Raw genomic sequence first — 11,513 nt, 5'->3', positions numbered from 1 at the left:
TCTCTTGAGTGAGTGCCAACATGTGGAGGTTTGTATCTGTGGGTGGTCAGAGTAGAGCAGCAGGGCTGTGGCTGTCCCTTCCACCTTACTGGGCTGCAGCCTCAGGCCGTGAGATCCCCCTTTCCTTCCTGGTAACAGCCATGGGGAACCATGTACTATAACATTTTTGTAACAATTCAGGTGAAATTTACATAACATAAAGTTAGCCATTTAAAAAAATCACAGTAGGGGATCCCTGGGTGGCTCAGCAGTTTGGCGCCTGCTTTCGGCCCAGGGCATGATCCTGGCATCCCGGGATATCCCACGTAGGGCTCCCTGCATGGAGCCTGCTTCTCTCTCTGCCTGTGTCTCTGCCTCTCTCTCTCTCTCTCTCTCTCTGCCTCTCTCATGAATAAATAAATAAAATCTTTAAAAATAAATAAAATAAAAAACCACAGTAAAATAAAATTAACCATTTAAAAATATTTTATTTATTTATTCATGAAAGACACACAGAGAGAGACAGAGACATAGGCAGGGGGAGAAGCAGGCTCCCCATGGGAAGCCTAATGCGTAACTCAATCCCAGGGTTCAGGATCATACTCTAAGCTGAAGGCAGGTGCTCAACCACTGAGTCACCCAGGTGTCCCCAAATTAACCATTTTAAAATATATAATTCACCATCATTTAATACATTCGCAGTTCTGTGCAACTACTGCAGCTATGTCATCCCAAAACATTTTAATCACCCCCAAAGAAAATCTCATACCCAATAAGCAATCACTCCCTGCTCTTCTCTCTCACTCTAGTCCCTGGGAACCATCAATCTGACTGAGCTGGTCCAGCAGGGAACACACACAGCACTTGCTGTCTATCCATACCAGGGAATACAATTCAGCCACAGAGGAATGAAGTTCTGCACATGCCACAACAAGGATAGATCCTGAAGATGTTATATAATTTTATTTAAATGCAGTCCTACAATATGTGATCTTTTGCGTCTGTTTTCTTCACTTAGCATGCTTTCTTTGATGTTCATTCATGTTAAAGCATGTATTCAGTACCTTTTTTTTTTTTAATGTATTCAGTACCTTATTCCTCTTCATGGCTGAGTGATAGTCCATTGTATGGATAGACCACATTTGATTTATCCATTCATCTGTTGATGGACTTTTGGACTGTTTCCACCTTTTGACTATTGTGAATTACGCTGCTATAAACATTCATGTACAAGCATTCATCTACGTATCTGTTTTCAATCACTTTGGATATGTACTTAGAAGCAGAGTTCCTGGGCCACCACCACATTTTAATTGGGATTCTCTACTCTTCAAGATGTGCTGGTGAAGTCATTTCCTGGGACTTTCTCTAGGGCCCCCATCTATCCTTTCACACTCTCTCAATTCTTCAACCTCACCTATTGGAAATGCTCCCACAGAACTAGTCATGGATTCTGAGGTGCGTGTTATTAGGGTTTCTTAATTCTGTAAGACTGGGGTCCTCACACACAGCTCTCGATTTGTAGTTTGGTATTTCAGGAGTGGAAAGAGGAGGTGCTGAGATGGAATACGTGCATAAACGAGGAGGGTTGCTCTGCCAGCGTGGCCTGGCCAACGTGGAAGGGCAAGAGCAACCGAAGGAAGCTGTATATATTTTTCCATCGCTTTGTGTCTTCCCCTGGAGTCTCAGCTGCCACAGAGTGAGTTACTTCCGGGAGATCAGTGACCCAGAACAGCACCATGAGGAAGGGAGGATCAGTAGTAACACCTCTGGCCCCGGAGCTCAAGCAGAGGGGTCTCCCCAGCATGTCCACTCCTCACAGAGGGTCTCCCTGCCTGAGCAGCAGGATGAAGTCTAGATGCACAGGACAGGATAGGACACAGCTGCTGCTCTCAGGGCTCCCAGAGTTTCCTCCTCATGTTGCCGCCCTCACCTCTGGGGTCCAACCTCCCCTACTCCAGACTCTATGCTCCAGCAAACCAGGCTAACTATGAAGTGAATTTAACCCAAACTGCAAAGACAGCTTCTGAGCTGAGGCTTCTCCAAAGAATGTTCTGTAGTAGTGTAGGCTGCCAGGTGGCACGGGACCCAAGTCAATCTTGGTGCTCCGGTCTTCCTTTTTTTGTGTATTTTCCCCTCCATCCTTGGGCACTTGGACTTGCTGAGGTGTCCGTCACACTGTTGTGTGAATCAAAGCTGCTTTGCTAGCATTCCAAGGAGGAACTCGCGCTTCTTGCCTTCCCTGCTTCAAAGGGAACTCCAATTAAATCACATACATATTTTTAACCCAGGGCTATGCCAGGCCTTTCACATATGACAGTGAATGATATGGACAAAATCTCTGCACTGAAGGACCTGGAGTCTAATGGAGGAGTCAGAAAAGAAATATAGGTACCACAGGATAATCACTCATTCTGAGAAGGGTTGGAAGGAGTGGACAGTGTGCGGAGATAGGGTCTAACAGGGATGTGGGAGCTGCTGTGGATGAGAAGGAACCAGCTATTCTTTCTATATGATCTGGGATGTTTTTTGCTCTCTGGAAGTTTTTTAAACATCTTTTTTTTTTTTTTTTGGATGTTCTGAAATTTCATGAGGCTGTATCTTATTTATTTGAATCTCTAGTCATTCCATTTAATATTTTTTAAGTCCCTTCAATTTGGAAATTCATGTCTTCCTTCAGGTCTGGGATTTTTTTCTCATTTTTAAACATAATTTCTACTTGTCTATATTATTATTATTATTATTATTATTATTATTATTATTATTATTTAGGAACTCCTATTTGTCAGATGTTTGACCTCCTGCAGGGATGCTCTATGTCTTTCATCTTCTGGTCTGTGGTTCCCTATTATTTGTATGTTTTTTTTTTTAAGTAATCTCTATTCCCAATGTGAGGCTCAAACCCACAGCCTCAAGATCAAGAGTCACATGCTCCACCAACTGAGCCAGCCATGTGCCCTTATTATTTGTATTTTAATCTTTGTTATGCTTTGGAATATTTTTTCTACTTTATGTTTCAACTTACGTATTTAATTTTTTAAATGTATTTATTTATTTTATATTAAACTTTTAAATATTCTATTAAAAATTTTAACTTAAAAACCTTTTCCATTTTCTGATTTTTTCATAGCATTCTCTTCTTATGGAAGAAATAAGACCTTGAATTTCTGTAAGAGTACAGAATAGAGATTTCAAAACATTCTCTTCTCTTCCCTGAACTACTCTGGTGTCAGTCTCTCTCTCTCTTTCTCTCTCTCTCTCTTTCATGCTGCAGGCTTTCCTCAAGTGTCTTACTTCTTGGAAGCAGGAGGCAATGCAGAAGCTGCCCGAGAATGTGATTTATGCAAGAAAGACTTGTCAAAAGGAAGGCTTCCCTTGGGCCAGAGGGAGCAGGAAGCTGGACTCCTCGAGGACTTCTGAAATGCCAGAAGTAGAGGGGTTCACAGTAACGTGCAGACACCTGTGCTACTTGCCCCATAACTCCCTAGAACCTAGAACGGTTATCCTAGATCCTCTGTGTGTGCCTGTGGGGATGGGGAGAAGCAGTAAATGGAGTAACTCTGCCATTTGCATTTTCCATCCTTTCCCTCTCAGCTCTGAGTCAGCTTTCTTGTTGGACTCCTCCAGGGTTTCCCTTCACTCAGCTCCACTTGCCCTCCTTGTTGTGCCTCCCACCACTCTGATTTGAAAATTATATTTTCACATCAGCTTTTTGTTTCCAAGGATTAAAAAAAAAAACCCAAACCCCAAACCCTAACAGTCCTTTTTCCGTTCTCTTTGTTGTGCATTTCATTCTTTTATTATTTACTATTATTTTGTATTATTTTGACGGGCTCCAAAGAAGGGATAGGCATTTAAACATAAACTTAGCCTACTGTCTTGAATTGGAAGTTCCCAATTTAAAAGGATGGCTTTGGCTGTCTGTCACTTTATGAAAAGGAAGGATATGCATGAATAGGATTCCAGAACTGTCCAGAATTGTTGTGACCTCTTCATCGTTACACAATGAACTTCTATAACCCTCTTAGTATTCTTTGCTCTGGAATCTACTTTGTCTGATAATATTACAGCCACTCCATCTTTTTTTCTTTAAATTAGTATTCACATTGTATATTTTTCCATCCTTTTAACTTATTTTGTCCTTATTTTTAAAGGGCATTTCTATGCAGGCATCAGAGAGTTGGGTCTTACTTTTTTATCCAGTTTGACAATCTCTATTTTTAAAATTGAGGCAGTTAGTTCATGTACATTTCATGTGACTCTTGATATAGTTAGGTTTACGTCAAAAGGACGTAATTCTAATTTATGCACCTAATAATGAAGCTTCAAAGTACATGAAGTAAAAACTTATAGAACTGCAAGGAGAAATAGGCAGTCCCCCAATGTATAATCAGAGATTGCAACACTCTTCTCTCAACAATTGGTAGACAAGCGGAAAAATCAGGAAAGATGTCAAAGAATTAGACAAACAGAACAGAGAGAAATAGTCAAGGAGACAGTCTAGAGGGCCTGCGACCCCAATTTGTGTGAAGAAGGCTCTTGAGAGGAAGGAGGGCAGAAAGCAAGCAGAACAGGACCGACAAGTAAGTTGGATGAATTGTATATAAGATGGGGGAAACTTAAAGCCTTTTATTTAAATATTAATGGAAAGACTTTGGTTTGATTAAAAGAATTCCATTCACAGAAGACAAGATGTGCAGATGTTTTTGAGCACCAGACTGGCACTTCAGAGCTTCTACCCCCAAAGACCCTGATTTAACCATGGCCCTGACCACATTTGGGCCGAGTAGGGATTGCCTCTCTCTATGCCATGTGTTGTTGACTCTCCTGGTGAAACAAAGTTCAACCTCCACTTAGAAAAAGGCCTGGGCTCAGGAGCTCTGTACAAAATGCATCCCTATGTTTTTATCCTCCTTTTCAGCTTTGGTCAAGTGGAGTTTCTAAGAGTGGAGTGGCCCATGATGTGAGGAAGGCCTTGTTTTCCACACAATGCAGTCCTGAGACGTTTTGTGCAAAGAGATTTCTAAAATAAACTGAATCATATGTAAAATATGTAGAAAAGTTGCATATTTAAAGGGATTCGATAGCTTTTTGTGAAGTACCCATGTATTCAACAGCAAGTCACTTGTTGAAGAGCTACCATGTACAAGGCCATGGGAACATAACTTCCTAGATCAGGAAGGCTCAGAATCTCATGGGAGAAGGAGGCAAACACAGGGTGAGTTGTAAAGAAAACAAAATAAAATAAACATATCCCAGTTATGAGTGTCTACCTAGATAAATGACCATAGGATGAATATAGCTGTATAACTACCACCCAGATCTAGAGAGGGAACATTACCAGCACCCAGAAGCTTCCCGACTACCCCCTGCCCATAACCATCTGTAATGGTACAGATGTGCCCCTTCCCTCCTGGAAACAGAAGTTGCCGTTGCTTCATCTCCTAGTCAATAAATGCTTCATCTCCTAGGATATTGTCAATCCTTTACAATTTAGCCAGCCTAGTGTGCATGTAGTGGTACTTATCTTATTGTGGTTTTAATCAGAACTAGATTTTATTTTGGAAAAACAAAGTCATGTGATGGTCCGATGTCTGGGTATCACAGAGCAATTCATAGTCATTACGAAGAGGGGTGGTAAATTTCATAACAGAAATATTTATAGAGCTGTGAATGGAAAAACAGGCTACCTCCCCAGCTGAGACGGTTGTCTGGGGAGAGGCTGGGGATCAGGTTCTGTCTAGGCTCAGGGACTCCTGAGTGTAGCACTGGGTCTCCTTATTCACACAAGAGCTTCACTGTCCTGGACCCCCGTTGCCTCCAACTCCTGTTGAGCAAAGTCATCGTGAGCTCCTACTCAAGGCAGGCACCAGCTTCCACAGACACCTGTTGAAGCCACTAGACCAAAACTCTCCTATGTTTTTCTGACTGTTAAATCCTGCCTTCTTGCTATTTATTATGCTGGATGGGAAATCTATGCAAATGCTTTATTTTGGAAAAATGCCTGGGATAACTGAAAAAAATCCCAGACCTCCCCAGAGTTCTAGGCAGCTGATGCTCCCAGCAGGAGCTGGTAGGCTGCCCTGGTGGGATGGAAAGCTTGGGCCAGTCAATCATTTACCCAGCAGGGATGGCAGGGTGGCGAGCTTTTAAATAGAGAGCCCCATAGGAGAAAGGAATTGCAGTATATACTGTGCACCGTGCTGAGCTTTTCGGAGGTGAAGCTCTAGAGCAGGAGGTGTGAGGAGGATGCAGGTGAATCACCCCCAGGGCCTGGGGACCTCCGAGATTTATGGGGTCGACCTCCGCTGGCCTTTCCCAGGCAGGAAATGGGCTATTGGCTCATGCCTTTCCCCTGCCACACACACCTGCAAAAGCCAGTTGGTAGTATTTTAAAATAATTTACTAGAATGAAATTTCTGTGTTTTCATTTGGATAGTTGCCCAGTAATTGGCTTTGTGCTTTTTGATTCAAGAAATAGCTTCAAATATCCAGGACCTCAGATTTCAATCTCTCCTTTTGTCTCTGTCTCTCTGTCTCTCTCTTTCTCTCTCTCACACACACACCACACCCCTGTGTCTCTTCCTGGTTGAGAAAGGTGTGAGGATACTATAGGAGATGTGTGGAGGCTCTACTCCTCCAAGTTGTAGTTAAACCTGGTTTGCTCACCTGTTGTTCCCCTGGGGAACAAGCTCCCTCTCTGGAGCTTGGTGACTGTTAAGCTACTGAGTATGGTTAATTCTAATATCATTTGTCTAAAACCGACTTTTCTGGCAGAAGAAATGTGCACTGGATTTGCCTTTGCTCTTGGCCTGACTTGGTTTATTTTATTTTTTATTTTTTTGGCCTGACTTGGTTTAGCAAGGCTGTTCCCAGGGGCTCTTCTCTCTCTCTCTCTCTCTCTCTCTCTCTCTCTCTCTCTCTCTCATCTGTGGACCTTGCACATGGCAGCCAGTGGTACCAAGAAACCCCATGACTGGGTACCTATGCCTGGTGCTTCTCTGGCCACCGTGAGGAGCTCCTGCTCTGTCTGTAACAGATGGGAATACTGCCTGGGGTCATTGTGATTTACTTTGGGGCATTGAGATGGCTCTTACTGAGCAGTTAAAATAAACAAACAAATAAATAAATAAATAAATAAATATGTACTTGAAATATTAAAAAAATAATGTCCATATATAATGCTATGTGAAAAGAATAGCCTACAAAACTTTGTAAAGTAGAAGTTTTGTTACAAATTATAAATTAAATTAGATGTAAAATAAAGGACTAGAAGAAAAAATATATATATATAAAAAAGTGGAGCCAGATTTCCACTGTCTTCAGGAACGGCGGAGGCAGGTCTAGGCTGCTATTCTGGTGTCCCCTAGCCCCCCAGACACATGCATAAGACCTCTGGGGTTCCCAGGGGGCTCTTAAGGTTTATTTTATTTTAATTAAAACATTTTTTTTTCTTTGGGCCCCTGGGTGGCTCAGTGGTTGAGCGTCTGCCTTCAGCTCAGGTCGTGATCCTGGGGTCCTGGAATCGAGTCCTGCATCAGGCTCCTCATGGGTAGCCTGCTTCTTCTCCCTCTGCCTATGTCTCTGCTTCTCTCTCTCATGAATAAATAAAATCTTTTAAAAATTTGTTCCTAAACTTATTATTATTTTTAGTCATCTCTACTCCCAACATGGGGCTTGAACTCACAATCTAGAGATCAAGAGTCGCATTCTTTTCTGATCCAGCCACCAGGCACCTAGTAGACTATTACTTATGTGCAGTAGGAAGTTTGAATTTCAGGCTGCAGAACTCTTCACGCAAAGGGGCTTTAAGCGTATCTTTAAGTCATCTGAGGAATTTTCTTTCTTTCTTTCTTTCTTTCTTTCTTTCTTTCTTTCTTTCTTTCTTTCTTTTTTGAATTGTAGCCCTTGAGACTTTATCACTACTGGAAATCGCAAATATTTTCATATCAAATTGTTGCAAATTTCTGAAAATACTATTTACGCTCATTATTGCTTTTGGCCTTGCAGTATTTATTGCAGGGTATTGTCATTTAGCGCATTCCTGAATATTACCAGTGATGTCACATTTTGTAAATATTTTGACAACCCCTTTCAATTTCATTGGTTTCTTTTTGGAATCTTACATAGTTCTCTTTTGTCTTTCTATTCAAAAGTATTAATGTGGTGTGGAGTCCACGGGAACCTAGGACAGAACCTGGAGAGAAGACTCCTAATGTGTTATCTCGGGAAGAATCCTAGTAGGTCTGCCTTAAAGCTTATGAGGGAGCTTCGAGCTGCGTATTTTTCCTTGAGGGCTCTTGCAACCTTAGGGCTTAGATACAAGAGTGTTCTAACCTTAGAGCGTCCGCTCTCCGCGCAGGCAGCTTGTTGCTTCCACTTGGCCGCCCTCAGCTTCCCTTTTGCTTTTCTAAGCCCAGTGCTTGCCCTGCAAATGAAGCCAACCACAGCACCTCCATCCCACATGACCATGAAGATCAAGGAGTTAATGTAACGCTGCTGATCACTCCCTTCAAGAACATCCTCTCCTTAGTTCTCCTTGCTCACTGGGCATTCCCCCTCCGGCTGCTGGCTAGATCAATCCACCTCATCCTCCCACCCTCCAAACATGAACCTCTTTGGCCTCTGATTCCTCATCTGGTTCACTTCCAACGTGATCCTTTCTAGCTGCCAGCTTAAGTGATATACCTGGGCTGATGGCTCCCAAAGTGACCTCTCTCTGAGCTCCAGCTTTGTATATCCAAGAATCCACCCCACATCTCCCCTGGAGGCAGCTCAGACCAAACACCTGGAAAATTGATTTAATCTACCTTAGTAGATTGGAACCTTTTCTTTCTAGAATCTTCTTCATTTCAGAAAGTAGTAACCCCATGCTTCCAGTTGATACAGTCCCAAATCCTGGCATCATCCTTTAAGACTTCTTTCTTTTTTTTTTTTTTAAGACTTTTATTTTCACGCCCAGAATCAAGCCCCCAGGAAATCCTATTGGCTCTGTCTGCAGGCCAATCTCTTCTTCCCCTTCCATCCTGCCACCTGATTCACAGCCACATCTCCTGCCAAGATTCTCATCATCCATGCCATTCCCTCTGCCTGGCAGGGAAAAAGCAAGGAGGGACCAAGGCAGGGAGAAGTACAGTGGCGTTGTGGCCAAGCACGGGACGTTGGAGCCAGGCACTGAGGGTGGAAATCCTGGCCCTGTCTTCAGTTTATCACCACAACGTAATAGACGGTTGCTATACAGATTGTGAGTGAGCGATCATTCTCAAATTGTTTCCACGTAGGGCTGAGAGTGGCTGACACAAAAGTAGAGTTGTCTGGGAGATTTCAGAGGCCTTTGATTTCTAAAGGCTAAACCTATGAGAGCAATCAGAGTGTGCTATTCAAGAGGCGACATTCAGGTGCTTTGGGTAGGAGAGGGGCATGTCTCCATCTCAGAAAGTGGCTTCCCAGAGACTCAGCCAAGGACAAAGGGTTCATGAGTGGAAGTTTCCAGTGTCTGCTCACACAGGGCTGGTGAGGGCTTGGGACATGACATGAATGACTGTGGTGATGGATGGGTTGTGGCCTGGGAGGAGCATCAGGAGGCTGTGGGCTGTGAAAGCACCAATGCCAACAGTCAATGGGTAACAACAAGGCATCCCCAAGGACTCAAGACTGGCCTTCACTCCTACAAATCCAGGGCCTCCCTTAGCTCTGTGGCCCTGAGACATCCTAAATGCAGGGGAGAGAACCAGAAAACATGGATCAGAGCCAAACTTGATTTGATTTAGAGAAGCAAGGAATTGTAGCATTTCTTATTCCATGAGGGTCATGTTGTAATTTATATCCATGACAATGGTCTGACTCACATTTCCTTTTTATTCTGAAACTTGGGACTGTGTGTTGGACCTCCAAAAGAAGACCATACTGTTGTTAAAGCAGCCTTGCTTAAGACCGGCCAGTTCCAAAGGTTTGGGCAAAACCAGGAACAGGCACCTACTTGAAGGCCCTGGTGGTAACATGGCAAGAGAGGGGCTTGCGTGGCCTGAGATACTTGCCCTGGGAGTGACGGAGGAAATAGGGAACTGCATTCTTATACCCTGTTACTTGAAGGAGAGAATCAAGGTCTTATTCACATCTACTTCCTGTTTGGACTGGCCAGCTATAGGACGGAGTCATCCATGTGTCACTTCTTATATGTTGCTTCCTGCTTTCTATGGGGATTCAAGTTTGGACCTTTGGGTCTGGCATCACATTCCATCAATACAGCCAGAGCCCAAGCAACAGAAGCTCTAGGGAGTGAAGATTGTGGCAAGAACCATATATGGTCATGAAATAATCTCTTAATTATTTGGAAATAGTCTAGACACAAAAGCAATTAGACTATGGGTCATGCCGCTACTTGAGTGAACATATCTGTCACCTGCTTACCTGTCTGGCTTTGAATCCTGAGTCTTTTACTCATTGGCTCTGTGACCCTGGGCAAGTAGCTAATCTCTTCGAAATGCTTTAATTTTCTCCTTTGTAAAATGGGGTTAAGAGTTGTGTTTATCTCATTGGGTTCTCATGGGTCTCACTGGACCAAATTAGTCAACAAAAAGTATGCTTGGCACATAGTAAGTGCCCAGTAAACTGTAATCACTATTACTATTGACCTCTCACCTGAGTAGGAGATAGGGACATGTTTTATTTTAGTAATGAGATAATTCAAGGAAGAATTAGAAAAAATGCTATTTTTTCTTTAATTTATAATAGGTCTATTACCTAGAGTAACTTCACCAGACACATTGTAGACCACGACCATCAAGGGAGGGCTAACAGAATATCATTCTGGTTTTAGAAGATTCTATTTCCCTTCTTTATTGGTTCAGATTGATTTATTTTTTATAGTTTAAAGAGTAGGTTAAGATTATTTGTTTCATCCTACATGAATGATGACCTTTCTGGTCTAATTCCCTGGCCTTGTTGGGATGGCAGATCCCAGCCCTCCTAGCTTCTCTGTGCTCAGATAAAGACTAAAATGTACTGCACCCCTCCTTCCAAACCCAGGTGGTACCTGTTGCCTGGGTTGTAAGGTCAACAAAAAGTAGTACAGAGCTTCTCCTTTAACTCCCACTTCTCCATGTCGGGAAGGTTTTCCTCCTGCCATACCTCAGCAACAGTGTAGTTCAGTAGCTGTAACTGGTAAGGCCAAAAGGAACCAGAGGGTCTCTCAGTGTACACACATCCCTGCTGAGAGCCTCTGCCTGCACGTGAAGCACATGGTGGCTGAGGTTCTTGTCACCATCTCAGTGGCCTGATCGGAGGGCCTGGAGGACCCTGTCAGATGGAAGCATGAGGTCAGCGGAGGATGAACCCACCTCTGGCCTTGTTGGATCCAGGGGCACCATGCTACAGCCTGCCTGGCCCTTTGACCATGGTCCAGGAGCCTCCTCTTCCACCCCTCTGATCCTGGCCACTGCAGCAGCGAGCTTGGCCAGCTGGCTCCATGTCTGCGCTGACATGCTGTGGCTCTCTCCTCTGCAGGCAGTGACTGCTGGAACCCTGGCCACCCT

This window comes from Vulpes vulpes, chromosome 15 (assembly GCF_048418805.1).
Source record: "Vulpes vulpes isolate BD-2025 chromosome 15, VulVul3, whole genome shotgun sequence".
NCBI classification, from domain to species: Eukaryota; Metazoa; Chordata; class Mammalia; order Carnivora; family Canidae; genus Vulpes; species Vulpes vulpes.
Note: the sequence above shows the minus strand (reverse complement) of the source record.